This window comes from Lissotriton helveticus, chromosome 6, assembly GCF_964261635.1.
Source record: "Lissotriton helveticus chromosome 6, aLisHel1.1, whole genome shotgun sequence".
NCBI lineage: Eukaryota > Metazoa > Chordata > Amphibia > Caudata > Salamandridae > Lissotriton > Lissotriton helveticus.
In genome coordinates, this window is record NC_136067.1 from 1,087,588,623 (window position 1) to 1,087,614,789 (window position 26,167).

Here is a 26,167-nt window from a genome sequence, read left to right on the forward strand (position 1 = left end):
ACATTTTTGCCCATTGGCTCAGATTTGAATGCTTACTGGCCATCTGAGCATCTCTGCCAGGCCACCCTATGTCTAGAGACTGTGGATTTAGAGAGTTTATAAACATTGTCAGTTCATCAATACAGTGTGCTCGCTTCGGCAGCACATATCCTAAAATTGGAACGATACAGAGAAGATTAGCATGGCCCCTGCGCAAGGATGACACGCAAATTCGTGAAGCGTTCCATATTTTTAACAGCTTTTAGGACAGAAATCTTCTTTGATTTCAAGACTTATTGAAATAATAAAGCAGGTTCCAGTCCTGTGTCATGTAATATGTATTTTTAAATTGTCTCTCCTCAACATTTTTAATGTATTTGCCTTGCAGTAAAGAAGGTGCGCTCTATGTCCAGCAGCATTTTACAAGGAAGCCTGCTGGACTTCTGGGACTTTTCTTTCTCTTTTTCAGCCTCCCTGTCATTATTCTTCACCACCTCCAAATCTATACTGCTGCTAGTGATGAGTTGCTTTGTGGGAAGCAGGATAAAGAGAAGGGCAGGGCCTATGCAAATGATGGCCTCAGGGATGCCTGGGAGTCCCTTTTCAGCAGTACTGTTAAAATCTGCCTTGCAACCAGATTGGTCGGGTATGCTGAAAAACACCACGCCAGATTGGGCACCAGGTCTCTAGGCGCTTGGAGGACATATTGGGTCTACATCCCTAAGTTTCTGAGGTCCAAGAAATGTTCACCCTCCGCCCTAATAGAGAGGTCTTGGCCGATCGTGGCCGATCGTGGCCGAGAGGGGAAGAAGGTAGCAGGGCAAGATGCTCATGGTTCTTCTCGAATAATGGACCAACTTCCTCTCTCTCCTTAACTGTGGTTCTGCCTGGCTACTGGGGCTACCAGTTGTAAGCCTGCAGCCCACAAGGAGTTGGTTTGTCCCTCTCACAAATGTAAATGGGTAAGCATTCAATTGCACACACCTGCTTGCGTCCACAGACCCTCGCGCGCACACACACTTTTGTCAACAAGCTTTTTTATGTAGTTAAGAGAATCAGGGACCCATGTTGAAATACAAAAGCAGCACACCACGTGACGGCCGTCATGTAGAGTCCAGCAGCAAATGGGAAACGTTTAACTAGCCGTGGTCCTATTACTGCAGCTCTACCGTGGAACAACTGCTGGATGAGTCCTGCTGGAGAATATTGAACCTACATTAAGTCTGAGGTAAATAAGAATACCACAGGAACATAATGAAAAAGAGACCTACAACCCTTCCGAGCCAGATAGGAGTCGAACCTACAATCTTCTGATCCGTAGTCAGACGCGTTATCCATTGCGCCACTGGCCCTATGTATTTGCACCTATCTTGTTGTCCTTAAGAGGGCTAGAAAGCGTGTGTGTGTGTGTGTGTGTGTGAAGGCACAAGGAAACCCATCTGACCACCTGAAAGTCTGTTCTATGAGGTTTTCCTAAGTTGTACAAAGGACTTTAGGAGAAGGAAGGACCTAAAAGCTAGGCAAAATGGTCCTAGATCCAAGAAAATCTTTTAGATCAGGCTCAGTTTCTTAAATACTCTGGGTTAACATAATCAGCTCCAGGTCTGTGTGGGGCTGAGCTTGTGAACTCCTTAGTAAGTAGGCGGGTACAACAAAAGGGAGTTTAATATTACAATAGGGGTTAAAATTCAGACACCTTGTCGTAGGCTCACCTTGTCCAGGGACCCAAGCATGCTGCCTTTCCACACTCAGAGCACTTCACCTAACCTACTGTGCAGCTGTTTCGCCTTTAATATCAAAGTTCCACAGGCAGCGTGATGTCACAATGCTCCTTGTCTGTAGCCCAAACCATGAGCCTTTGCAACCCTGGCATAATCTACATACTTACGGTGTGTGAAGTCTTGGACCACGAATGCAGTGAAGAATAATGGATTGCTACTCTTCATACATTTTTGCCCATTGGCTCAGATTTGAATGCTTACTGGCCATCTGAGCATCTCTGCCAGGCCACCCTATGTCTAGAGACTGTGGATTTAGAGAGTTTATAAACATTGTCAGTTCATCAATACAGTGTGCTCGCTTCGGCAGCACATATACTAAAATTGGAACGATACAGAGAAGATTAGCATGGCCCCTGCACAAGGATGACACGCAAATTCGTGAAGCGTTCCATATTTTTAACAGCTTTTAGGAGAGAAATCTTCTTTGTTTTCAAGACTTATTGAAATAATAAAGCAGGTTCCAGTCCTGTGTCATGTAATATGTATTTTTAAATTGTCTCTCCTCAACATTTTTAATGTATTTGCCTTGCAGTAAAGAAGGTGCGCTCTATTTCCAGCAGCATTTTACAAGGAAGCCTGCTGGACTTCTGGGACTTTTCTTTCTCTTTTTCAGCCTCCCTGTCATTATTCTTCACCACCTCCAAATCTATACTGCTGCTAGTGATGAGTTGCTTTGTGGGAAGCAGGATAAAGAGAAGGGCAGGGCCTATGCAAATGATGGCCTCAGGGATGCCTGGGAGTCCCTTTTCAGCAGTACTGTTAAAATCTGCCTTGCAACCAGATTGGTCGGGTATGCTGAAAAACACCACGCCAGATTGGGCACCAGGTCTCTAGGCGCTTGGAGGACATATTGGGTCTACATCCCTAAGTTTCTGAGGTCCAAGAAATGTTCACCCTCCGCCCTAATAGAGAGGTCTTGGCCGATCGTGGCCGATCGTGGCCGAGAGGGGAAGAAGGTAGCAGGGCAAGATGCTCATGGTTCTTCTCTAATAATGGACCAACTTCCTCTCTCTCCTTAACTGTGGTTCTGCCTGGCTACTGGGGCTACCAGTTGTAAGCCTGCAGCCCACAAGGAGTTGGTTTGTCCCTCTCACAAATGTAAATGGGTAAGCATTCAATTGCACACACCTGCCTGCGTCCACAGACCCTCGCGCGCACACACACTTTTGTCAACAAGCTTTTTTATGTAGTTAAGAGAATCAGGGACCCATGTTGAAATACAAAAGCAGCACACCACGTGACGGCCGTCATGTAGAGTCCAGCAGCAAATGGGAAATGTTTAACTAGCCGTGGTCCTATTACTGCAGCTCTACCGTGGAACAACTGCTGGATGAGTCCTGCTGGAGAATATTGAACCTACATTAAGTCTGAGGTAAATAAGAATACCACAGGAACATAATGAAAAAGAGACCTACAACCCTTCCGAGCCAGATAGGAGTCGAACCTACAATCTTCTGATCCGTAGTCAGACGCGTTATCCATTGCGCCACTGGCCCTATGTAATTGCACCTATCTTTTTGTCCTTAAGAGGGCTAGAAAGCGTGTGTGTGTGTGTGTGTGTGTGTGTGTGTGTGTGAAGGCACAAGGAAACCCATCTGACCACCTGAAAGTCTGTTCTATGAGGTTTTCCTAAGTTGTACAAAGGACTTTAGGAGAAGGAAGGACCTAAAAGCTAGGCAAAATGGTCCTAGATCCAAGAAAATCTTTTAGATCAGGCTCAGTTTCTTAAATACTCTGGGTTAACATAATCAGCTCCAGGTCTGTGTGGGGCTGAGCTTGTGAACTCCTTAGTAAGTAGGCGGGTACAACAAAAGGGAGTTTAATATTACAATAGGGGTTAAAATTCAGACACCTTGTCGTAGGCTCACCTTGTCCGGGGACCCAAGCATGCTGCCTTTCCACACTCAGAGCACTTCACCTAACCTACTGTGCAGCTGTTTCGCCTTTAATATCAAAGTTCCACAGGCAGCGTGATGTCACAATGCTCCTTGTCTGTAGCCCAAACCATGAGCCTTTGCAACCCTGGCATAATCTACATACTTACGGTGTGTGAAGTCTTGGACCACGAATGCAGTGAAGAATAATGGATTGCTACTCTTCATACATTTTTGCCCATTGGCTCAGATTTGAATGCTTACTGGCCATCTGAGCATCTCTGCCAGGCCACCCTATGTCTAGAGACTGTGGATTTAGAGAGTTTATAAACATTGTCAGTTCATCAATAAAGTGTGCTCGCTTCGGCAGCACATATACTAAAATTGGAACGATACAGAGAAGATTAGCATGGCCCCTGCGCAAGGATGACACGCAAATTCGTGAAGCGTTCCATATTTTTAACAGCTTTTAGGAGAGAAATCTTCTTTGTTTTCAAGACTTATTGAAATAATAAAGCAGGTTCCAGTCCTGTGTCATGTAATATGTATTTTTAAATTGTCTCTCCTCAACATTTTTAATGTATTTGCCTTGCAGTAAAGAAGGTGCGCTCTATGTCCAGCAGCATTTTACAAGGAAGCCTGCTGGACTTCTGGGACTTTTCTTTCTCTTTTTCAGCCTCCCTGTCATTATTCTTCACCACCTCCAAATCTATACTGCTGCTAGTGATGAGTTGCTTTGTGGGAAGCAGGATAAAGAGAAGGGCAGGGCCTATACAAATGATGGCCTCAGGGATGCCTGGGAGTCCCTTTTCAGCAGTACTGTTAAAATCTGCCTTGCAACCAGATTGGTCGGGTATGCTGAAAAACACCACGCCAGATTGGGCACCAGGTCTCTAGGCGCTTGGAGGACATATTGGGTCTACATCCCTAAGTTTCTGAGGTCCAAGAAATGTTCACCCTCCGCCCTAATAGAGAGGTCTTGGCCGATCGTGGCCGATCGTGGCTGAGAGGGGAAGAAGGTAGCAGGGCAAGATGCTCATGGTTCTTCTCTAATAATGGACCAACTTCCTCTCTCTCCTTAACTGTGGTTCTGCCTGGCTACTGGGGCTACCAGTTGTAAGCCTGCAGCCCACAAGGAGTTGGTTTGTCCCTCTCACAAATGTAAATGGGTAAGCATTCAATTGCACACACCTGCCTGCGTCCACAGACCCTCGCGCGCACACACACTTTTGTCAACAAGCTTTTTTATGTAGTTAAGAGAATCAGGGACCCATGTTGAAATACAAAAGCAGCACACCACGTGACGGCCATCATGTAGAGTCCAGCAGCAAATGGGAAACGTTTAACTAGCCGTGGTCCTATTACTGCAGCTCTACCGTGGAACAACTGCTGGATGAGTCCTGCTGGAGAATATTGAACCTACATTAAGTCTGAGGTAAATAAGAATACCACAGGAACATAATGAAAAAGAGACCTACAACCCTTCCGAGCCAGATAGGAGTCGAACCTACAATCTTCTGATCCGTAGTCAGACGCGTTATCCATTGCGCCACTGGCCCTATGTATTTGCACCTATCTTTTTGTCCTTAAGAGGGCTAGAAAGCGTGTGTGTGTGTGTGTGTGTGTGTGTGTGTGTGAGTGAAGGCACAAGGAAACCCATCTGACCACCTGAAAGTCTGTTCTATGAGGTTTTCCTAAGTTGTACAAAGGACTTTAGGAGAAGGAAGGACCTAAAAGCTAGGCAAAATGGTCCTAGATCCAAGAAAATCTTTTAGATCAGGCTCAGTTTCTTAAATACTCTGGGTTAACATAATCAGCTCCAGGTCTGTGTGGGGCTGAGCTTGTGAACTCCTTAGTAAGTAGGCGGGTACAACAAAAGGGAGTTTAATATTACAATAGGGGTTAAAATTCAGACACCTTGTCGTAGGCTCACCTTGTCCAGGGACCCAAGCATGCTGCCTTTCCACACTCAGAGCACTTCACCTAACCTACTGTGCAGCTGTTTCGCCTTTAATATCAAAGTTCCACAGGCAGCGTGATGTCACAATGCTCCTTGTCTGTAGCCCAAACCATGAGCCTTTGCAACCCTGGCATAATCTACATACTTACGGTGTGTGAAGTCTTGGACCACGAATGCAGTGAAGAATAATGGATTGCTACTCTTCATACATTTTTGCCCATTGGCTCAGATTTGAATGCTTACTGGCCATCTGAGCATCTCTGCCAGGCCACCCTATGTCTAGAGACTGTGGATTTAGAGAGTTTATAAACATTGTCAGTTCATCAATACAGTGTGCTCGCTTCGGCAGCACATATCCTAAAATTGGAACGATACAGAGAAGATTAGCATGGCCCCTGCGCAAGGATGACACGCAAATTCGTGAAGCGTTCCATAATTTTAACAGCTTTTAGGACAGAAATCTTCTTTGATTTCAAGACTTATTGAAATAATAAAGCAGGTTCCAGTCCTGTGTCATGTAATATGTATTTTTAAATTGTCTCTCCTCAACATTTTTAATGTATTTGCCTTGCAGTAAAGAAGGTGCGCTCTATGTCCAGCAGCATTTTACAAGGAAGCCTGCTGGACTTCTGGGACTTTTCTTTCTCTTTTTCAGCCTCCCTGTCATTATTCTTCACCACCTCCAAATCTATACTGCTGCTAGTGATGAGTTGCTTTGTGGGAAGCAGGATAAAGAGAAGGGCAGGGCCTATGCAAATGATGGCCTCAGGGATGCCTGGGAGTCCCTTTTCAGCAGTACTGTTAAAATCTGCCTTGCAACCAGATTGGTCGGGTATGCTGAAAAACACCACGCAGATTGGGCACCAGGTCTCTAGGCGCTTGGAGGACATATTGGGTCTACATCCCTAAGTTTCTGAGGTCCAAGAAATGTTCACCCTCCGCCCTAATAGAGAGGTCTTGGCCGATCGTGGCCGATCGTGGCCGAGAGGGGAAGAAGGTAGCAGGGCAAGATGCTCATGGTTCTTCTCTAATAATGGACCAACTTCCTCTCTCTCCTTAACTGTGGTTCTGCCTGGCTACTGGGGCTACCAGTTGTAAGCCTGCAGCCCACAAGGAGTTGGTTTGTCCCTCTCACAAATGTAAATGGGTAAGCATTCAATTGCACACACCTGCCTGCGTCCACAGACCCTCGCGCGCACACACACTTTTGTCAACAAGCTTTTTTATGTAGTTAAGAGAATCAGGGACCCATGTTGAAATACAAAAGCAGCACACCACGTGACGGCCGTCATGTAGAGTCCAGCAGCAAATGGGAAATGTTTAACTAGCCGTGGTCCTATTACTGCAGCTCTACCGTGGAACAACTGCTGGATGAGTCCTGCTGGAGAATATTGAACCTACATTAAGTCTGAGGTAAATAAGAATACCACAGGAACATAATGAAAAAGAGACCTACAACCCTTCCGAGCCAGATAGGAGTCGAACCTACAATCTTCTGATCCGTAGTCAGACGCGTTATCCATTGCGCCACTGGCCCTATGTATTTGCACCTATCTTTTTGTCCTTAAGAGGGCTAGAAAGCGTGTGTGTGTGTGTGTGTGTGTGTGTGTGTGTGAGTGAAGGCACAAGGAAACCCATCTGACCACCTGAAAGTCTGTTCTATGAGGTTTTCCTAAGTTGTACAAAGGACTTTAGGAGAAGGAAGGACCTAAAAGCTAGGCAAAATGGTCCTAGATCCAAGAAAATCTTTTAGATCAGGCTCAGTTTCTTAAATACTCTGGGTTAACATAATCAGCTCCAGGTCTGTGTGGGGCTGAGCTTGTGAACTCCTTAGTAAGTAGGCGGGTACAACAAAAGGGAGTTTAATATTACAATAGGGGTTAAAATTCAGACACCTTGTCGTAGGCTCACCTTGTCCAGGGACCCAAGCATGCTGCCTTTCCACACTCAGAGCACTTCACCTAACCTACTGTGCAGCTGTTTCGCCTTTAATATCAAAGTTCCACAGGCAGCGTGATGTCACAATGCTCCTTGTCTGTAGCCCAAACCATGAGCCTTTGCAACCCTGGCATAATCTACATACTTACGGTGTGTGAAGTCTTGGACCACGAATGCAGTGAAGAATAATGGATTGCTACTCTTCATACATTTTTGCCCATTGGCTCAGATTTGAATGCTTACTGGCCATCTGAGCATCTCTGCCAGGCCACCCTATGTCTAGAGACTGTGGATTTAGAGAGTTTATAAACATTGTCAGTTCATCAATACAGTGTGCTCGCTTCGGCAGCACATATCCTAAAATTGGAACGATACAGAGAAGATTAGCATGGCCCCTGCGCAAGGATGACACGCAAATTCGTGAAGCGTTCCATAATTTTAACAGCTTTTAGGACAGAAATCTTCTTTGATTTCAAGACTTATTGAAATAATAAAGCAGGTTCCAGTCCTGTGTCATGTAATATGTATTTTTAAATTGTCTCTCCTCAACATTTTTAATGTATTTGCCTTGCAGTAAAGAAGGTGCGCTCTATGTCCAGCAGCATTTTACAAGGAAGCCTGCTGGACTTCTGGGACTTTTCTTTCTCTTTTTCAGCCTCCCTGTCATTATTCTTCACCACCTCCAAATCTATACTGCTGCTAGTGATGAGTTGCTTTGTGGGAAGCAGGATAAAGAGAAGGGCAGGGCCTATGCAAATGATGGCCTCAGGGATGCCTGGGAGTCCCTTTTCAGCAGTACTGTTAAAATCTGCCTTGCAACCAGATTGGTCGGGTATGCTGAAAAACACCACGCAGATTGGGCACCAGGTCTCTAGGCGCTTGGAGGACATATTGGGTCTACATCCCTAAGTTTCTGAGGTCCAAGAAATGTTCACCCTCCGCCCTAATAGAGAGGTCTTGGCCGATCGTGGCCGATCGTGGCCGAGAGGGGAAGAAGGTAGCAGGGCAAGATGCTCATGGTTCTTCTCTAATAATGGACCAACTTCCTCTCTCTCCTTAACTGTGGTTCTGCCTGGCTACTGGGGCTACCAGTTGTAAGCCTGCAGCCCACAAGGAGTTGGTTTGTCCCTCTCACAAATGTAAATGGGTAAGCATTCAATTGCACACACCTGCCTGCGTCCACAGACCCTCGCGCGCACACACACTTTTGTCAACAAGCTTTTTTATGTAGTTAAGAGAATCAGGGACCCATGTTGAAATACAAAAGCAGCACACCACGTGACGGCCGTCATGTAGAGTCCAGCAGCAAATGGGAAATGTTTAACTAGCCGTGGTCCTATTACTGCAGCTCTACCGTGGAACAACTGCTGGATGAGTCCTGCTGGAGAATATTGACCCTACATTAAGTCTGAGGTAAATAAGAATACCACAGGAACATAATGAAAAAGAGACCTACAACCCTTCCGAGCCAGATAGGAGTCGAACCTACAATCTTCTGATCCGTAGTCAGACGCGTTATCCATTGCGCCACTGGCCCTATGTAATTGCACCTATCTTTTTGTCCTTAAGAGGGCTAGAAAGCGTGTGTGTGTGTGTGTGTGTGTGTGTGTGTGAAGGCACAAGGAAACCCATCTGACCACCTGAAAGTCTGTTCTGTGAGGTTTTCCTAAGTTGTACAAAGGACTTTAGGAGAAGGAAGGACCTAAAAGCTAGGCAAAATGGTCCTAGATCTAAGAAAATCTTTTAGATCAGGCTCAGTTTCTTAAATACTCTGGGTTAACATAATCAGCTCCAGGTCTGTGTGGGGCTGAGCTTGTGAACTCCTTAGTAAGTAGGCGGGTACAACAAAAGGGAGTTTAATATTACAATAGGGGTTAAAATTCAGACACCTTGTCGTAGGCTCACCTTGTCCGGGGACCCAAGCATGCTGCCTTTCCACACTCAGAGCACTTCACCTAACCTACTGTGCAGCTGTTTCGCCTTTAATATCAAAGTTCCACAGGCAGCGTGATGTCACAATGCTCCTTGTCTGTAGCCCAAACCATGAGCCTTTGCAACCCTGGCATAATCTACATACTTACGGTGTGTGAAGTCTTGGACCACGAATGCAGTGAAGAATAATGGATTGCTACTCTTCATACATTTTTGCCCATTGGCTCAGATTTGAATGCTTACTGGCCATCTGAGCATCTCTGCCAGGCCACCCTATGTCTAGAGACTGTGGATTTAGAGAGTTTATAAACATTGTCAGTTCATCAATAAAGTGTGCTCGCTTCGGCAGCACATATACTAAAATTGGAACGATACAGAGAAGATTAGCATGGCCCCTGCGCAAGGATGACACGCAAATTCGTGAAGCGTTCCATATTTTTAACAGCTTTTAGGAGAGAAATCTTCTTTGTTTTCAAGACTTATTGAAATAATAAAGCAGGTTCCAGTCCTGTGTCATGTAATATGTATTTTTAAATTGTCTCTCCTCAACATTTTTAATGTATTTGCCTTGCAGTAAAGAAGGGGCGCTCTATGTCCAGCAGCATTTTACAAGGAAGCCTGCTGGACTTCTGGGACTTTTCTTTCTCTTTTTCAGCCTCCCTGTCATTATTCTTCACCACCTCCAAATCTATACTGCTGCTAGTGATGAGTTGCTTTGTGGGAAGCAGGATAAAGAGAAGGGCAGGGCCTATACAAATGATGGCCTCAGGGATGCCTGGGAGTCCCTTTTCAGCAGTACTGTTAAAATCTGCCTTGCAACCAGATTGGTCGGGTATGCTGAAAAACACCACGCCAGATTGGGCACCAGGTCTCTAGGCGCTTGGAGGACATATTGGGTCTACATCCCTAAGTTTCTGAGGTCCAAGAAATGTTCACCCTCCGCCCTAATAGAGAGGTCTTGGCCGATCGTGGCCGATCGTGGCTGAGAGGGGAAGAAGGTAGCAGGGCAAGATGCTCATGGTTCTTCTCTAATAATGGACCAACTTCCTCTCTCTCCTTAACTGTGGTTCTGCCTGGCTACTGGGGCTACCAGTTGTAAGCCTGCAGCCCACAAGGAGTTGGTTTGTCCCTCTCACAAATGTAAATGGGTAAGCATTCAATTGCACACACCTGCCTGCGTCCACAGACCCTCGCGCGCACACACACTTTTGTCAACAAGCTTTTTTATGTAGTTAAGAGAATCAGGGACCCATGTTGAAATACAAAAGCAGCACACCACGTGACGGCCGTCATGTAGAGTCCAGCAGCAAATGGGAAACGTTTAACTAGCCGTGGTCCTATTACTGCAGCTCTACCGTGGAACAACTGCTGGATGAGTCCTGCTGGAGAATATTGAACCTACATTAAGTCTGAGGTAAATAAGAATACCACAGGAACATAATGAAAAAGAGACCTACAACCCTTCCGAGCCAGATAGGAGTCGAACCTACAATCTTCTGATCCGTAGTCAGACGCGTTATCCATTGCGCCACTGGCCCTATGTATTTGCACCTATCTTGTTGTCCTTAAGAGGGCTAGAAAGCGTGTGTGTGTGTGTGTGTGTGTGTGTGTGTGTGAAGGCACAAGGAAACCCATCTGACCACCTGAAAGTCTGTTCTGTGAGGTTTTCCTAAGTTGTACAAAGGACTTTAGGAGAAGGAAGGACCTAAAAGCTAGGCAAAATGGTCCTAGATCTAAGAAAATCTTTTAGATCAGGCTCAGTTTCTTAAATACTCTGGGTTAACATAATCAGCTCCAGGTCTGTGTGGGGCTGAGCTTGTGAACTCCTTAGTAAGTAGGCGGGTACAACAAAAGGGAGTTTAATATTACAATAGGGGTTAAAATTCAGACACCTTGTCGTAGGCTCACCTTGTCCGGGGACCCAAGCATGCTGCCTTTCCACACTCAGAGCACTTCACCTAACCTACTGTGCAGCTGTTTCGCCTTTAATATCAAAGTTCCACAGGCAGCGTGATGTCACAATGCTCCTTGTCTGTAGCCCAAACCATGAGCCTTTGCAACCCTGGCATAATCTACATACTTACGGTGTGTGAAGTCTTGGACCACGAATGCAGTGAAGAATAATGGATTGCTACTCTTCATACATTTTTGCCCATTGGCTCAGATTTGAATGCTTACTGGCCATCTGAGCATCTCTGCCAGGCCACCCTATGTCTAGAGACTGTGGATTTAGAGAGTTTATAAACATTGTCAGTTCATCAATAAAGTGTGCTCGCTTCGGCAGCACATATACTAAAATTGGAACGATACAGAGAAGATTAGCATGGCCCCTGCGCAAGGATGACACGCAAATTCGTGAAGCGTTCCATATTTTTAACAGCTTTTAGGAGAGAAATCTTCTTTGTTTTCAAGACTTATTGAAATAATAAAGCAGGTTCCAGTCCTGTGTCATGTAATATGTATTTTTAAATTGTCTCTCCTCAACATTTTTAATGTATTTGCCTTGCAGTAAAGAAGGTGCGCTCTATGTCCAGCAGCATTTTACAAGGAAGCCTGCTGGACTTCTGGGACTTTTCTTTCTCTTTTTCAGCCTCCCTGTCATTATTCTTCACCACCTCCAAATCTATACTGCTGCTAGTGATGAGTTGCTTTGTGGGAAGCAGGATAAAGAGAAGGGCAGGGCCTATGCAAATGATGGCCTCAGGGATGCCTGGGAGTCCCTTTTCAGCAGTACTGTTAAAATCTGCCTTGCAACCAGATTGGTCGGGTATGCTGAAAAACACCACGCCAGATTGGGCACCAGGTCTCTAGGCGCTTGGAGGACATATTGGGTCTACATCCCTAAGTTTCTGAGGTCCAAGAAATGTTCACCCTCCGCCCTAATAGAGAGGTCTTGGCCGATCGTGGCTGATCGTGGCTGAGAGGGGAAGAAGGTAGCAGGGCAAGATGCTCATGGTTCTTCTCTAATAATGGACCAACTTCCTCCCTCTCCTTAACTGTGGTTCTGCCTGGCTACTGGGGCTACCAGTTGTAAGCCTGCAGCCCACAAGGAGTTGGTTTGTCCCTCTCACAAATGTAAATGGGTAAGCATTCAATTGCACACACCTGCCTGCGTCCACAGACCCTCGCGCGCACACACACTTTTGTCAACAAGCTTTTTTATGTAGTTAAGAGAATCAGGGACCCATGTTGAAATACAAAAGCAGCACACCACGTGACGGCCGTCATGTAGAGTCCAGCAGCAAATGGGAAATGTTTAACTAGCCGTGGTCCTATTACTGCAGCTCTACCGTGGAACAACTGCTGGATGAGTCCTGCTGGAGAATATTGACCATACATTAAGTCTGAGGTAAATAAGAATACCACAGGAACATAATGAAAAAGAGACCTACAACCCTTCCGAGCCAGATAGGAGTCGAACCTACAATCTTCTGATCCGTAGTCAGACGCGTTATCCATTGCGCCACTGGCCCTATGTAATTGCACCTATCTTTTTGTCCTTAAGAGGGCTAGAAAGCGTGTGTGTGTGTGTGTGTGTGTGTGTGTGTGAAGGCACAAGGAAACCCATCTGACCACCTGAAAGTCTGTTCTGTGAGGTTTTCCTAAGTTGTACAAAGGACTTTAGGAGAAGGAAGGACCTAAAAGCTAGGCAAAATGGTCCTAGATCTAAGAAAATCTTTTAGATCAGGCTCAGTTTCTTAAATACTCTGGGTTAACATAATCAGCTCCAGGTCTGTGTGGGGCTGAGCTTGTGAACTCCTTAGTAAGTAGGCGGGTACAACAAAAGGGAGTTTAATATTACAATAGGGGTTAAAATTCAGACACCTTGTCGTAGGCTCACCTTGTCCGGGGACCCAAGCATGCTGCCTTTCCACACTCAGAGCACTTCACCTAACCTACTGTGCAGCTGTTTCGCCTTTAATATCAAAGTTCCACAGGCAGCGTGATGTCACAATGCTCCTTGTCTGTAGCCCAAACCATGAGCCTTTGCAACCCTGGCATAATCTACATACTTACGGTGTGTGAAGTCTTGGACCACGAATGCAGTGAAGAATAATGGATTGCTACTCTTCATACATTTTTGCCCATTGGCTCAGATTTGAATGCTTACTGGCCATCTGAGCATCTCTGCCAGGCCACCCTATGTCTAGAGACTGTGGATTTAGAGAGTTTATAAACATTGTCAGTTCATCAATAAAGTGTGCTCGCTTCGGCAGCACATATACTAAAATTGGAACGATACAGAGAAGATTAGCATGGCCCCTGCGCAAGGATGACACGCAAATTCGTGAAGCGTTCCATATTTTTAACAGCTTTTAGGAGAGAAATCTTCTTTGTTTTCAAGACTTATTGAAATAATAAAGCAGGTTCCAGTCCTGTGTCATGTAATATGTATTTTTAAATTGTCTCTCCTCAACATTTTTAATGTATTTGCCTTGCAGTAAAGAAGGGGCGCTCTATGTCCAGCAGCATTTTACAAGGAAGCCTGCTGGACTTCTGGGACTTTTCTTTCTCTTTTTCAGCCTCCCTGTCATTATTCTTCACCACCTCCAAATCTATACTGCTGCTAGTGATGAGTTGCTTTGTGGGAAGCAGGATAAAGAGAAGGGCAGGGCCTATACAAATGATGGCCTCAGGGATGCCTGGGAGTCCCTTTTCAGCAGTACTGTTAAAATCTGCCTTGCAACCAGATTGGTCGGGTATGCTGAAAAACACCACGCCAGATTGGGCACCAGGTCTCTAGGCGCTTGGAGGACATATTGGGTCTACATCCCTAAGTTTCTGAGGTCCAAGAAATGTTCACCCTCCGCCCTAATAGAGAGGTCTTGGCCGATCGTGGCCGATCGTGGCCGAGAGGGGAAGAAGGTAGCAGGGCAAGATGCTCATGGTTCTTCTCTAATAATGGACCAACTTCCTCTCTCTCCTTAACTGTGGTTCTGCCTGGCTACTGGGGCTACCAGTTGTAAGCCTGCAGCCCACAAGGAGTTGGTTTGTCCCTCTCACAAATGTAAATGGGTAAGCATTCAATTGCACACACCTGCCTGCGTCCACAGACCCTCGCGCGCACACACACTTTTGTCAACAAGCTTTTTTATGTAGTTAAGAGAATCAGGGACCCATGTTGAAATACAAAAGCAGCACACCACGTGACGGCCATCATGTAGAGTCCAGCAGCAAATGGGAAACGTTTAACTAGCCGTGGTCCTATTACTGCAGCTCTACCGTGGAACAACTGCTGGATGAGTCCTGCTGGAGAATATTGAACCTACATTAAGTCTGAGGTAAATAAGAATACCACAGGAACATAATGAAAAAGAGACCTACAACCCTTCCGAGCCAGATAGGAGTCGAACCTACAATCTTCTGATCCGTAGTCAGACGCGTTATCCATTGCACCACTGGCCCTATGTATTTGCACCTATCTTTTTGTCCTTAAGAGGGCTAGAAAGCGTGTGTGTGTGTGTGTGTGTGTGTGTGTGTGAAGGCACAAGGAAACCCATCTGACCACCTGAAAGTCTGTTCTATGAGGTTTTCCTAAGTTGTACAAAGGACTTTAGGAGAAGGAAGGACCTAAAAGCTAGGCAAAATGGTCCTAGATCCAAGAAAATCTTTTAGATCAGGCTCAGTTTCTTAAATACTCTGGGTTAACATAATCAGCTCCAGGTCTGTGTGGGGCTGAGCTTGTGAACTCCTTAGTAAGTAGGCGGGTACAACAAAAGGGAGTTTAATATTACAATAGGGGTTAAAATTCAGACACCTTGTCGTAGGCTCACCTTGTCCAGGGACCCAAGCATGCTGCCTTTCCACACTCAGAGCACTTCACCTAACCTACTGTGCAGCTGTTTCGCCTTTAATATCAAAGTTCCACAGGCAGCGTGATGTCACAATGCTCCTTGTCTGTAGCCCAAACCATGAGCCTTTGCAACCCTGGCATAATCTACATACTTACGGTGTGTGAAGTCTTGGACCACGAATGCAGTGAAGAATAATGGATTGCTACTCTTCATACATTTTTGCCCATTGGCTCAGATTTGAATGCTTACTGGCCATCTGAGCATCTCTGCCAGGCCACCCTATGTCTAGAGACTGTGGATTTAGAGAGTTTATAAACATTGTCAGTTCATCAATACAGTGTGCTCGCTTCGGCAGCACATATACTAAAATTGGAACGATACAGAGAAGATTAGCATGGCCCCTGCGCAAGGATGACACGCAAATTCGTGAAGCGTTCCATATTTTTAACAGCTTTTAGGAGAGAAATCTTCTTTGTTTTCAAGACTTATTGAAATAATAAAGCAGGTTCCAGTCCTGTGTCATGTAATATGTATTTTTAAATTGTCTCTCCTCAACATTTTTAATGTATTTGCCTTGCAGTAAAGAAGGTGCGCTCTATGTCCAGCAGCATTTTACAAGGAAGCCTGCTGGACTTCTGGGACTTTTCTTTCTCTTTTTCAGCCTCCCTGTCATTATTCTTCACCACCTCCAAATCTATACTGCTGCTAGTGATGAGTTGCTTTGTGGGAAGCAGGATAAAGAGAAGGGCAGGGCCTATGCAAATGATGGCCTCAGGGATGCCTGGGAGTCCCTTTTCAGCAGTACTGTTAAAATCTGCCTTGCAACCAGATTGGTCGGGTATGCTGAAAAACACCACGCCAGATTGGGCACCAGGTCTCTAGGCGCTTGGAGGACATATTGGGTCTACATCCCTAAGTTTCTGAGGTCCAAGAAATGTTCACCCTCCGCCCTAATAGAGAGGTCTTGGCCGATTGTGGCTGATTGTGGCTGAGAGGGGAAGAAGGTAGCAGGGCAAGATGCTCATGGTTCTTCTCTAATAATGGACCAACTTCCTCTCTCTCCTTAACTGTGGTTCTGCCTGGCTACTGGGGCTACCAGTTGTAAGCCTGCAGCCCACAAGGAGTTGGTTTGTCCCTCTCACAAATGTAAATGGGTAAGCATTCAATTGCACACACCTGCCTGCGTCCACAGACCCTCGCGCGCACACACACTTTTGTCAACAAGCTTTTTTATGTAGTTAAGAGAATCAGGGACCCATGTTGAAATACAAAAGCAGCACACCACGTGACGGCCGTCATGTAGAGTCCAGCAGCAAATGGGAAACGTTTAACTAGCCGTGGTCCTATTACTGCAGCTCTACCGTGGAACAACTGCTGGATGAGTCCTGCTGGAGAATATTGAACCTACATTAAGTCTGAGGTAAATAAGAATACCACAGGAACATAATGAAAAAGAGACCTACAACCCTTCCGAGCCAGATAGGAGTCGAACCTACAATCTTCTGATCCGTAGTCAGACGCGTTATCCATTGCGCCACTGGCCCTATGTAATTGCACCTATCTTTTTGTCCTTAAGAGGGCTAGAAAGCGTGTGTGTGTGTGTGTGAAGGCACAAGGAAACCCATCTGACCACCTGAAAGTCTGTTCTGTGAGGTTTTCCTAAGTTGTACAAAGGACTTTAGGAGAAGGAAGGACCTAAAAGCTAGGCAAAATGGTCCTAGATCTAAGAAAATCTTTTAGATCAGGCTCAGTTTCTTAAATACTCTGGGTTAACATAATCAGCTCCAGGTCTGTGTGGGGCTGAGCTTGTGAACTCCTTAGTAAGTAGGCGGGTACAACAAAAGGGAGTTTAATATTACAATAGGGGTTAAAATTCAGACACCTTGTCGTAGGCTCACCTTGTCCGGGGACCCAAGCATGCTGCCTTTCCACACTCAGAGCACTTCACCTAACCTACTGTGCAGCTGTTTCGCCTTTAATATCAAAGTTCCACAGGCAGCGTGATGTCACAATGCTCCTTGTCTGTAGCCCAAACCATGAGCCTTTGCAACCCTGGCATAATCTACATACTTACGGTGTGTGAAGTCTTGGACCACGAATGCAGTGAAGAATAATGGATTGCTACTCTTCATACATTTTTGCCCATTGGCTCAGATTTGAATGCTTACTGGCCATCTGAGCATCTCTGCCAGGCCACCCTATGTCTAGAGACTGTGGATTTAGAGAGTTTATAAACATTGTCAGTTCATCAATAAAGTGTGCTCGCTTCGGCAGCACATATACTAAAATTGGAACGATACAGAGAAGATTAGCATGGCCCCTGCGCAAGGATGACACGCAAATTCGTGAAGCGTTCCATATTTTTAACAGCTTTTAGGAGAGAAATCTTCTTTGTTTTCAAGACTTATTGAAATAATAAAGCAGGTTCCAGTCCTGTGTCATGTAATATGTATTTTTAAATTGTCTCTCCTCAACATTTTTAATGTATTTGCCTTGCAGTAAAGAAGGTGCGCTCTATGTCCAGCAGCATTTTACAAGGAAGCCTGCTGGACTTCTGGGACTTTTCTTTCTCTTTTTCAGCCTCCCTGTCATTATTCTTCACCACCTCCAAATCTATACTGCTGCTAGTGATGAGTTGCTTTGTGGGAAGCAGGATAAAGAGAAGGGCAGGGCCTATGCAAATGATGGCCTCAGGGATGCCTGGGAGTCCCTTTTCAGCAGTACTGTTAAAATCTGCCTTGCAACCAGATTGGTCGGGTATGCTGAAAAACACCACGCCAGATTGGGCACCAGGTCTCTAGGCGCTTGGAGGACATATTGGGTCTACATCCCTAAGTTTCTGAGGTCCAAGAAATGTTCACCCTCCGCCCTAATAGAGAGGTCTTGGCCGATCGTGGCTGATCGTGGCTGAGAGGGGAAGAAGGTAGCAGGGCAAGATGCTCATGGTTCTTCTCTAATAATGGACCAACTTCCTCCCTCTCCTTAACTGTGGTTCTGCCTGGCTACTGGGGCTACCAGTTGTAAGCCTGCAGCCCACAAGGAGTTGGTTTGTCCCTCTCACAAATGTAAATGGGTAAGCATTCAATTGCACACACCTGCCTGCGTCCACAGACCCTCGCGCGCACACACACTTTTGTCAACAAGCTTTTTTATGTAGTTAAGAGAATCAGGGACCCATGTTGAAATACAAAAGCAGCACACCACGTGACGGCCGTCATGTAGAGTCCAGCAGCAAATGGGAAATGTTTAACTAGCCGTGGTCCTATTACTGCAGCTCTACCGTGGAACAACTGCTGGATGAGTCCTGCTGGAGAATATTGACCATACATTAAGTCTGAGGTAAATAAGAATACCACAGGAACATAATGAAAAAGAGACCTACAACCCTTCCGAGCCAGATAGGAGTCGAACCTACAATCTTCTGATCCGTAGTCAGACGCGTTATCCATTGCGCCACTGGCCCTATGTAATTGCACCTATCTTTTTGTCCTTAAGAGGGCTAGAAAGCGTGTGTGTGTGTGTGTGTGTGTGTGTGTGTGAAGGCACAAGGAAACCCATCTGACCACCTGAAAGTCTGTTCTGTGAGGTTTTCCTAAGTTGTACAAAGGACTTTAGGAGAAGGAAGGACCTAAAAGCTAGGCAAAATGGTCCTAGATCTAAGAAAATCTTTTAGATCAGGCTCAGTTTCTTAAATACTCTGGGTTAACATAATCAGCTCCAGGTCTGTGTGGGGCTGAGCTTGTGAACTCCTTAGTAAGTAGGCGGGTACAACAAAAGGGAGTTTAATATTACAATAGGGGTTAAAATTCAGACACCTTGTCGTAGGCTCACCTTGTCCGGGGACCCAAGCATGCTGCCTTTCCACACTCAGAGCACTTCACCTAACCTACTGTGCAGCTGTTTCGCCTTTAATATCAAAGTTCCACAGGCAGCGTGATGTCACAATGCTCCTTGTCTGTAGCCCAAACCATGAGCCTTTGCAACCCTGGCATAATCTACATACTTACGGTGTGTGAAGTCTTGGACCACGAATGCAGTGAAGAATAATGGATTGCTACTCTTCATACATTTTTGCCCATTGGCTCAGATTTGAATGCTTACTGGCCATCTGAGCATCTCTGCCAGGCCACCCTATGTCTAGAGACTGTGGATTTAGAGAGTTTATAAACATTGTCAGTTCATCAATAAAGTGTGCTCGCTTCGGCAGCACATATACTAAAATTGGAACGATACAGAGAAGATTAGCATGGCCCCTGCGCAAGGATGACACGCAAATTCGTGAAGCGTTCCATATTTTTAACAGCTTTTAGGAGAGAAATCTTCTTTGTTTTCAAGACTTATTGAAATAATAAAGCAGGTTCCAGTCCTGTGTCATGTAATATGTATTTTTAAATTGTCTCTCCTCAACATTTTTAATGTATTTGCCTTGCAGTAAAGAAGGGGCGCTCTATGTCCAGCAGCATTTTACAAGGAAGCCTGCTGGACTTCTGGGACTTTTCTTTCTCTTTTTCAGCCTCCCTGTCATTATTCTTCACCACCTCCAAATCTATACTGCTGCTAGTGATGAGTTGCTTTGTGGGAAGCAGGATAAAGAGAAGGGCAGGGCCTATACAAATGATGGCCTCAGGGATGCCTGGGAGTCCCTTTTCAGCAGTACTGTTAAAATCTGCCTTGCAACCAGATTGGTCGGGTATGCTGAAAAACACCACGCCAGATTGGGCACCAGGTCTCTAGGCGCTTGGAGGACATATTGGGTCTACATCCCTAAGTTTCTGAGGTCCAAGAAATGTTCACCCTCCGCCCTAATAGAGAGGTCTTGGCCGATCGTGGCCGATCGTGGCCGAGAGGGGAAGAAGGTAGCAGGGCAAGATGCTCATGGTTCTTCTCTAATAATGGACCAACTTCCTCTCTCTCCTTAACTGTGGTTCTGCCTGGCTACTGGGGCTACCAGTTGTAAGCCTGCAGCCCACAAGGAGTTGGTTTGTCCCTCTCACAAATGTAAATGGGTAAGCATTCAATTGCACACACCTGCCTGCGTCCACAGACCCTCGCGCGCACACACACTTTTGTCAACAAGCTTTTTTATGTAGTTAAGAGAATCAGGGACCCATGTTGAAATACAAAAGCAGCACACCACGTGACGGCCATCATGTAGAGTCCAGGAGCAAATGGGAAACGTTTAACTAGCCGTGGTCCTATTACTGCAGCTCTACCGTGGAACAACTGCTGGATGAGTCCTGCTGGAGAATATTGAACCTACATTAAGTCTGAGGTAAATAAGAATACCACAGGAACATAATGAAAAAGAGACCTACAACCCTTCCGAGCCAGATAGGAGTCGAACCTACAATCTTCTGATCCGTAGTCAGACGCGTTATCCATTGCACCACTGGCCCTATGTATTTGCACCTATCTTTTTGTCCTTAAGAGGGCTAGAAAGCGTGTGTGTGTGTGTGTGTGTGTGTGTGTGTGAAGGCACAAGGAAACCCATCTGACCACCTGAAAGTCTGTTCTATGAGGTTTTCCTAAGTTGTACAAAGGACTTTAGGAGAAGGAAGGACCTAAAAGCTAGGCAAAATGGTCCTAGATCCAAGAAAATCTTTTAGATCAGGCTCAGTTTCTTAAATACTCTGGGTTAACATAATCAGCTCCAGGTCTGTGTGGGGCTGAGCTTGTGAACTCCTTAGTAAGTAGGCGGGTACAACAAAAGGGAGTTTAATATTACAATAGGGGTTAAAATTCAGACACCTTGTCGTAGGCTCACCTTGTCCAGGGACCCAAGCATGCTGCCTTTCCACACTCAGAGCACTTCACCTAACCTACTGTGCAGCTGTTTCGCCTTTAATATCAAAGTTCCACAGGCAGCGTGATGTCACAATGCTCCTTGTCTGTAGCCCAAACCATGAGCCTTTGCAACCCTGGCATAATCTACATACTTACGGTGTGTGAAGTCTTGGACCACGAATGCAGTGAAGAATAATGGATTGCTACTCTTCATACATTTTTGCCCATTGGCTCAGATTTGAATGCTTACTGGCCATCTGAGCATCTCTGCCAGGCCACCCTATGTCTAGAGACTGTGGATTTAGAGAGTTTATAAACATTGTCAGTTCATCAATACAGTGTGCTCGCTTCGGCAGCACATATACTAAAATTGGAACGATACAGAGAAGATTAGCATGGCCCCTGCGCAAGGATGACACGCAAATTCGTGAAGCGTTCCATATTTTTAACAGCTTTTAGGAGAGAAATCTTCTTTGTTTTCAAGACTTATTGAAATAATAAAGCAGGTTCCAGTCCTGTGTCATGTAATATGTATTTTTAAATTGTCTCTCCTCAACATTTTTAATGTATTTGCCTTGCAGTAAAGAAGGTGCGCTCTATGTCCAGCAGCATTTTACAAGGAAGCCTGCTGGACTTCTGGGACTTTTCTTTCTCTTTTTCAGCCTCCCTGTCATTATTCTTCACCACCTCCAAATCTATACTGCTGCTAGTGATGAGTTGCTTTGTGGGAAGCAGGATAAAGAGAAGGGCAGGGCCTATGCAAATGATGGCCTCAGGGATGCCTGGGAGTCCCTTTTCAGCAGTACTGTTAAAATCTGCCTTGCAACCAGATTGGTCGGGTATGCTGAAAAACACCACGCCAGATTGGGCACCAGGTCTCTAGGCGCTTGGAGGACATATTGGGTCTACATCCCTAAGTTTCTGAGGTCCAAGAAATGTTCACCCTCCGCCCTAATAGAGAGGTCTTGGCCGATTGTGGCTGATTGTGGCTGAGAGGGGAAGAAGGTAGCAGGGCAAGATGCTCATGGTTCTTCTCTAATAATGGACCAACTTCCTCTCTCTCCTTAACTGTGGTTCTGCCTGGCTACTGGGGCTACCAGTTGTAAGCCTGCAGCCCACAAGGAGTTGGTTTGTCCCTCTCACAAATGTAAATGGGTAAGCATTCAATTGCACACACCTGCCTGCGTCCACAGACCCTCGCGCGCACACACACTTTTGTCAACAAGCTTTTTTATGTAGTTAAGAGAATCAGGGACCCATGTTGAAATACAAAAGCAGCACACCACGTGACGGCCGTCATGTAGAGTCCAGCAGCAAATGGGAAACGTTTAACTAGCCGTGGTCCTATTACTGCAGCTCTACCGTGGAACAACTGCTGGATGAGTCCTGCTGGAGAATATTGAACCTACATTAAGTCTGAGGTAAATAAGAATACCACAGGAACATAATGAAAAAGAGACCTACAACCCTTCCGAGCCAGATAGGAGTCGAACCTACAATCTTCTGATCCGTAGTCAGACGCGTTATCCATTGCGCCACTGGCCCTATGTATTTGCACCTATCTTTTTGTCCTTAAGAGGGCTAGAAAGCGTGTGTGTGTGTGTGTGTGTGTGTGTGTGTGTGTGTGAAGGCACAAGGAAACCCATCTGACCACCTGAAAGTCTGTTCTATGAGGTTTTCCTAAGTTGTACAAAGGACTTTAGGAGAAGGAAGGACCTAAAAGCTAGGCAAAATGGTCCTAGATCCAAGAAAATCTTTTAGATCAGGCTCAGTTTCTTAAATACTCTGGGTTAACATAATCAGCTCCAGGTCTGTGTGGGGCTGAGCTTGTGAACTCCTTAGTAAGTAGGCGGGTACAACAAAAGGGAGTTTAATATTACAATAGGGGTTAAAATTCAGACACCTTGTCGTAGGCTCACCTTGTCCAGGGACCCAAGCATGCTGCCTTTCCACACTCAGAGCACTTCACCTAACCTACTGTGCAGCTGTTTCGCCTTTAATATCAAAGTTCCACAGGCAGCGTGATGTCACAATGCTCCTTGTCTGTAGCCCAAACCATGAGCCTTTGCAACCCTGGCATAATCTACATACTTACGGTGTGTGAAGTCTTGGACCACGAATGCAGTGAAGAATAATGGATTGCTACTCTTCATACATTTTTGCCCATTGGCTCAGATTTGAATGCTTACTGGCCATCTGAGCATCTCTGCCAGGCCACCCTATGTCTAGAGACTGTGGATTTAGAGAGTTTATAAACATTGTCAGTTCATCAATACAGTGTGCTCGCTTTGGCAGCACATATACTAAAATTGGAACGATACAGAGAAGATTAGCATGGCCCCTGCGCAAGGATGACACGCAAATTCGTGAAGCGTTCCATATTTTTAACAGCTTTTAGGAGAGAAATCTTCTTTGTTTTCAAGACTTATTGAAATAATAAAGCAGGTTCCAGTCCTGTGTCATGTAATATGTATTTTTAAATTGTCTCTCCTCAACATTTTTAATGTATTTGCCTTGCAGTAAAGAAGGTGCGCTCTATGTCCAGCAGCATTTTACAAGGAAGCCTGCTGGACTTCTGGGACTTTTCTTTCTCTTTTTCAGCCTCCCTGTCATTATTCTTCACCACCTCCAAATCTATACTGCTGCTAGTGATGAGTTGCTTTGTGGGAAGCAGGATAAAGAGAAGGGCAGGGCCTATGCAAATGATGGCCTCAGGGATGCCTGGGAGTCCCTTTTCAGCAGTACTGTTAAAATCTGCCTTGCAACCAGATTGGTCGGGTATGCTGAAAAACACCACGCCAGATTGGGCACCAGGTCTCTAGGCGCTTGGAGGACATATTGGGTTTACATCCCTAAGTTTCTGAGGTCCAAGAAATGTTCACCCTCCGCCCTAATAGAGAGGTCGTGGCCGATCGTGGCTGAGAGGGGAAGAAGGTAGCAGGGCAAGATGCTCATGGTTCTTCTCTAATAATGGACCAACTTCCTCTCTCTCCTTAACTGTGGTTCTGCCTGGCTACTGGGGCTACCAGTTGTAAGCCTGCAGCCCACAAGGAGTTGGTTTGTCCCTCTCACAAATGTAAATGGGTAAGCATTCAATTGCACACACCTGCCTGTGTCCACAGACCCTCGCGCGCACACACACTTTTGTCAACAAGCTTTTTTATGTAGTTAAGAGAATCAGGGACCCATGTTGAAATACAAAAGCAGCACACCACGTGACGGCCGTCATGTAGAGTCCAGCAGCAAATGGGAAACGTTTAACTAGCCGTGGTCCTATTACTACAGCTCTACCGTGGAACAACTGCTGGATGAGTCCTGCTGGAGAATATTGAACCTACATTAAGTCTGAGGTAAATAAGAATACCACAGGAACATAATGAAAAAGAGACCTACAACCCTTCCGAGCCAGATAGGAGTCGAACCTACAATCTTCTGATCCGTAGTCAGACGCATTATCCATGCACCACTGGCCCTATGTATTTGCACCTATCTTTTTGTCCTTAAGAGGGCTAGAAAGCGTGTGTGTGTGTGTGTGTGTGTGAAGGCACAAGGAAACCCATCTGACCACCTGAAAGTCTGTTCTATGAGGTTTTCCTAAGTTGTACAAAGGACTTTAGGAGAAGGAAGGACCTAAAAGCTAGGCAAAATGGTCCTAGATCCAAGAAAATCTTTTAGATCAGGCTCAGTTTCTTAAATACTCTGGGTTAACATAATCAGCTCCAGGTCTGTGTGGGGCTGAGCTTGTGAACTCCTTAGTAAGTAGGCGGGTACAACAAAAGGGAGTTTAATATTACAATAGGGGTTAAAATTCAGACACCTTGTCGTAGGCTCACCTTGTCCAGGGACCCAAGCATGCTGCCTTTCCACACTCAGAGCACTTCACCTAACCTACTGTGCAGCTGTTTCGCCTTTAATATCAAAGTTCCACAGGCAGCGTGATGTCACAATGCTCCTTGTCTGTAGCCCAAACCATGAGCCTTTGCAACCCTGGCATAATCTACATACTTACGGTGTGTGAAGTCTTGGACCACGAATGCAGTGAAGAATAATGGATTGCTACTCTTCATACATTTTTGCCCATTGGCTCAGATTTGAATGCTTACTGGCCATCTGAGCATCTCTGCCAGGCCACCCTATGTCTAGAGACTGTGGATTTAGAGAGTTTATAAACATTGTCAGTTCATCAATACAGTGTGCTCGCTTCGGCAGCACATATCCTAAAATTGGAACGATACAGAGAAGATTAGCATGGCCCCTGCGCAAGGATGACACGCAAATTCGTGAAGCGTTCCATATTTTTAACAGCTTTTAGGAGAGAAATCTTCTTTGTTTTCAAGACTTATTGAAATAATAAAGCAGGTTCCAGTCCTGTGTCATGTAATATGTATTTTTAAATTGTCTCTCCTCAACATTTTTAATGTATTTGCCTTGCAGTAAAGAAGGTGCGCTCTATGTCCAGCAGCATTTTACAAGGAAGCCTGCTGGACTTCTGGGACTTTTCTTTCTCTTTTTCAGCCTCCCTGTCATTATTCTTCACCACCTCCAAATCTATACTGCTGCTAGTGATGAGTTGCTTTGTGGGAAGCAGGATAAAGAGAAGGGCAGGGCCTATGCAAATGATGGCCTCAGGGATGCCTGGGAGTCCCTTTTCAGCAGTACTGTTAAAATCTGCCTTGCAACCAGATTGGTCGGGTATGCTGAAAAACACCACGCCAGATTGGGCACCAGGTCTCTAGGCGCTTGGAGGACATATTGGGTCTACATCCCTAAGTTTCTGAGGTCCAAGAAATGTTCACCCTCCGCCCTAATAGAGAGGTCTTGGCCGATCGTGGCCGATCGTGGCCGAGAGGGGAAGAAGGTAGCAGGGCAAGATGCTCATGGTTCTTCTCTAATAATGGACCAACTTCCTCTCTCTCCTTAACTGTGGTTCTGCCTGGCTACTGGGGCTACCAGTTGTAAGCCTGCAGCCCACAAGGAGTTGGTTTGTCCCTCTCACAAATGTAAATGGGTAAGCATTCAATTGCACACACCTGCCTGCGTCCACAGACCCTCGCGCGCACACACACTTTTGTCAACAAGCTTTTTTATGTAGTTAAGAGAATCAGGGACCCATGTTGAAATACA

General features: G+C 45.6%; 26 non-coding genes across 26 annotated transcripts; 14 read left to right on the forward strand and 12 right to left on the reverse strand.

The window, feature by feature from the left end:
* The first annotated feature begins 126 nt into the window (after window positions 1-126).
* On the forward strand, window positions 127-233 carry LOC144764909 (U6 spliceosomal RNA). The gene has a single exon (XR_013596934.1). It is a non-coding gene; the product is annotated as a U6 spliceosomal RNA (small nuclear RNA).
* Window positions 234-1,258: 1,025 nt separating this feature from the next.
* Window positions 1,259-1,331, reverse strand: TRNAR-ACG (transfer RNA arginine (anticodon ACG)). The gene has a single exon. It is a non-coding gene; the product is annotated as a tRNA-Arg (tRNA).
* Window positions 1,332-2,051: 720 nt separating this feature from the next.
* On the forward strand, window positions 2,052-2,158 carry LOC144764575 (U6 spliceosomal RNA). Its single transcript, XR_013596628.1, has one exon. It is a non-coding gene; the product is annotated as a U6 spliceosomal RNA (small nuclear RNA).
* Window positions 2,159-3,183: 1,025 nt separating this feature from the next.
* Window positions 3,184-3,256, reverse strand: TRNAR-ACG (transfer RNA arginine (anticodon ACG)). The gene has a single exon. It is a non-coding gene; the product is annotated as a tRNA-Arg (tRNA).
* Window positions 3,257-3,988: 732 nt separating this feature from the next.
* LOC144764646 (U6 spliceosomal RNA) lies at window positions 3,989-4,095 on the forward strand. The gene has a single exon (XR_013596690.1). It is a non-coding gene; the product is annotated as a U6 spliceosomal RNA (small nuclear RNA).
* A 1,025-nt stretch (window positions 4,096-5,120) lies between these two features.
* On the reverse strand, window positions 5,121-5,193 carry TRNAR-ACG (transfer RNA arginine (anticodon ACG)). Its single transcript has one exon. It is a non-coding gene; the product is annotated as a tRNA-Arg (tRNA).
* A 734-nt stretch (window positions 5,194-5,927) lies between these two features.
* Window positions 5,928-6,034, forward strand: LOC144765141 (U6 spliceosomal RNA). The gene has a single exon (XR_013597153.1). It is a non-coding gene; the product is annotated as a U6 spliceosomal RNA (small nuclear RNA).
* A 1,024-nt stretch (window positions 6,035-7,058) lies between these two features.
* On the reverse strand, window positions 7,059-7,131 carry TRNAR-ACG (transfer RNA arginine (anticodon ACG)). The gene has a single exon. It is a non-coding gene; the product is annotated as a tRNA-Arg (tRNA).
* A 734-nt stretch (window positions 7,132-7,865) lies between these two features.
* Window positions 7,866-7,972, forward strand: LOC144765142 (U6 spliceosomal RNA). Its single transcript, XR_013597154.1, has one exon. It is a non-coding gene; the product is annotated as a U6 spliceosomal RNA (small nuclear RNA).
* Window positions 7,973-8,996: 1,024 nt separating this feature from the next.
* Window positions 8,997-9,069, reverse strand: TRNAR-ACG (transfer RNA arginine (anticodon ACG)). The gene has a single exon. It is a non-coding gene; the product is annotated as a tRNA-Arg (tRNA).
* Window positions 9,070-9,797: 728 nt separating this feature from the next.
* Window positions 9,798-9,904, forward strand: LOC144764647 (U6 spliceosomal RNA). The gene has a single exon (XR_013596691.1). It is a non-coding gene; the product is annotated as a U6 spliceosomal RNA (small nuclear RNA).
* Window positions 9,905-10,929: 1,025 nt separating this feature from the next.
* TRNAR-ACG (transfer RNA arginine (anticodon ACG)) lies at window positions 10,930-11,002 on the reverse strand. The gene has a single exon. It is a non-coding gene; the product is annotated as a tRNA-Arg (tRNA).
* A 730-nt stretch (window positions 11,003-11,732) lies between these two features.
* On the forward strand, window positions 11,733-11,839 carry LOC144764649 (U6 spliceosomal RNA). Its single transcript, XR_013596692.1, has one exon. It is a non-coding gene; the product is annotated as a U6 spliceosomal RNA (small nuclear RNA).
* Window positions 11,840-12,864: 1,025 nt separating this feature from the next.
* TRNAR-ACG (transfer RNA arginine (anticodon ACG)) lies at window positions 12,865-12,937 on the reverse strand. The gene has a single exon. It is a non-coding gene; the product is annotated as a tRNA-Arg (tRNA).
* Window positions 12,938-13,665: 728 nt separating this feature from the next.
* LOC144764650 (U6 spliceosomal RNA) lies at window positions 13,666-13,772 on the forward strand. Its single transcript, XR_013596693.1, has one exon. It is a non-coding gene; the product is annotated as a U6 spliceosomal RNA (small nuclear RNA).
* A 1,025-nt stretch (window positions 13,773-14,797) lies between these two features.
* TRNAR-ACG (transfer RNA arginine (anticodon ACG)) lies at window positions 14,798-14,870 on the reverse strand. Its single transcript has one exon. It is a non-coding gene; the product is annotated as a tRNA-Arg (tRNA).
* A 728-nt stretch (window positions 14,871-15,598) lies between these two features.
* Window positions 15,599-15,705, forward strand: LOC144764651 (U6 spliceosomal RNA). Its single transcript, XR_013596694.1, has one exon. It is a non-coding gene; the product is annotated as a U6 spliceosomal RNA (small nuclear RNA).
* Window positions 15,706-16,730: 1,025 nt separating this feature from the next.
* Window positions 16,731-16,803, reverse strand: TRNAR-ACG (transfer RNA arginine (anticodon ACG)). The gene has a single exon. It is a non-coding gene; the product is annotated as a tRNA-Arg (tRNA).
* A 714-nt stretch (window positions 16,804-17,517) lies between these two features.
* Window positions 17,518-17,624, forward strand: LOC144764652 (U6 spliceosomal RNA). The gene has a single exon (XR_013596695.1). It is a non-coding gene; the product is annotated as a U6 spliceosomal RNA (small nuclear RNA).
* Window positions 17,625-18,649: 1,025 nt separating this feature from the next.
* Window positions 18,650-18,722, reverse strand: TRNAR-ACG (transfer RNA arginine (anticodon ACG)). The gene has a single exon. It is a non-coding gene; the product is annotated as a tRNA-Arg (tRNA).
* A 728-nt stretch (window positions 18,723-19,450) lies between these two features.
* Window positions 19,451-19,557, forward strand: LOC144764653 (U6 spliceosomal RNA). The gene has a single exon (XR_013596696.1). It is a non-coding gene; the product is annotated as a U6 spliceosomal RNA (small nuclear RNA).
* A 1,025-nt stretch (window positions 19,558-20,582) lies between these two features.
* On the reverse strand, window positions 20,583-20,655 carry TRNAR-ACG (transfer RNA arginine (anticodon ACG)). The gene has a single exon. It is a non-coding gene; the product is annotated as a tRNA-Arg (tRNA).
* A 728-nt stretch (window positions 20,656-21,383) lies between these two features.
* Window positions 21,384-21,490, forward strand: LOC144764654 (U6 spliceosomal RNA). Its single transcript, XR_013596697.1, has one exon. It is a non-coding gene; the product is annotated as a U6 spliceosomal RNA (small nuclear RNA).
* Window positions 21,491-22,515: 1,025 nt separating this feature from the next.
* Window positions 22,516-22,588, reverse strand: TRNAR-ACG (transfer RNA arginine (anticodon ACG)). Its single transcript has one exon. It is a non-coding gene; the product is annotated as a tRNA-Arg (tRNA).
* Window positions 22,589-23,322: 734 nt separating this feature from the next.
* Window positions 23,323-23,429, forward strand: LOC144764847 (U6 spliceosomal RNA). The gene has a single exon (XR_013596874.1). It is a non-coding gene; the product is annotated as a U6 spliceosomal RNA (small nuclear RNA).
* Window positions 23,430-25,236: 1,807 nt separating this feature from the next.
* On the forward strand, window positions 25,237-25,343 carry LOC144764910 (U6 spliceosomal RNA). Its single transcript, XR_013596935.1, has one exon. It is a non-coding gene; the product is annotated as a U6 spliceosomal RNA (small nuclear RNA).
* The last annotated feature ends 824 nt before the right edge of the window (window positions 25,344-26,167 follow it).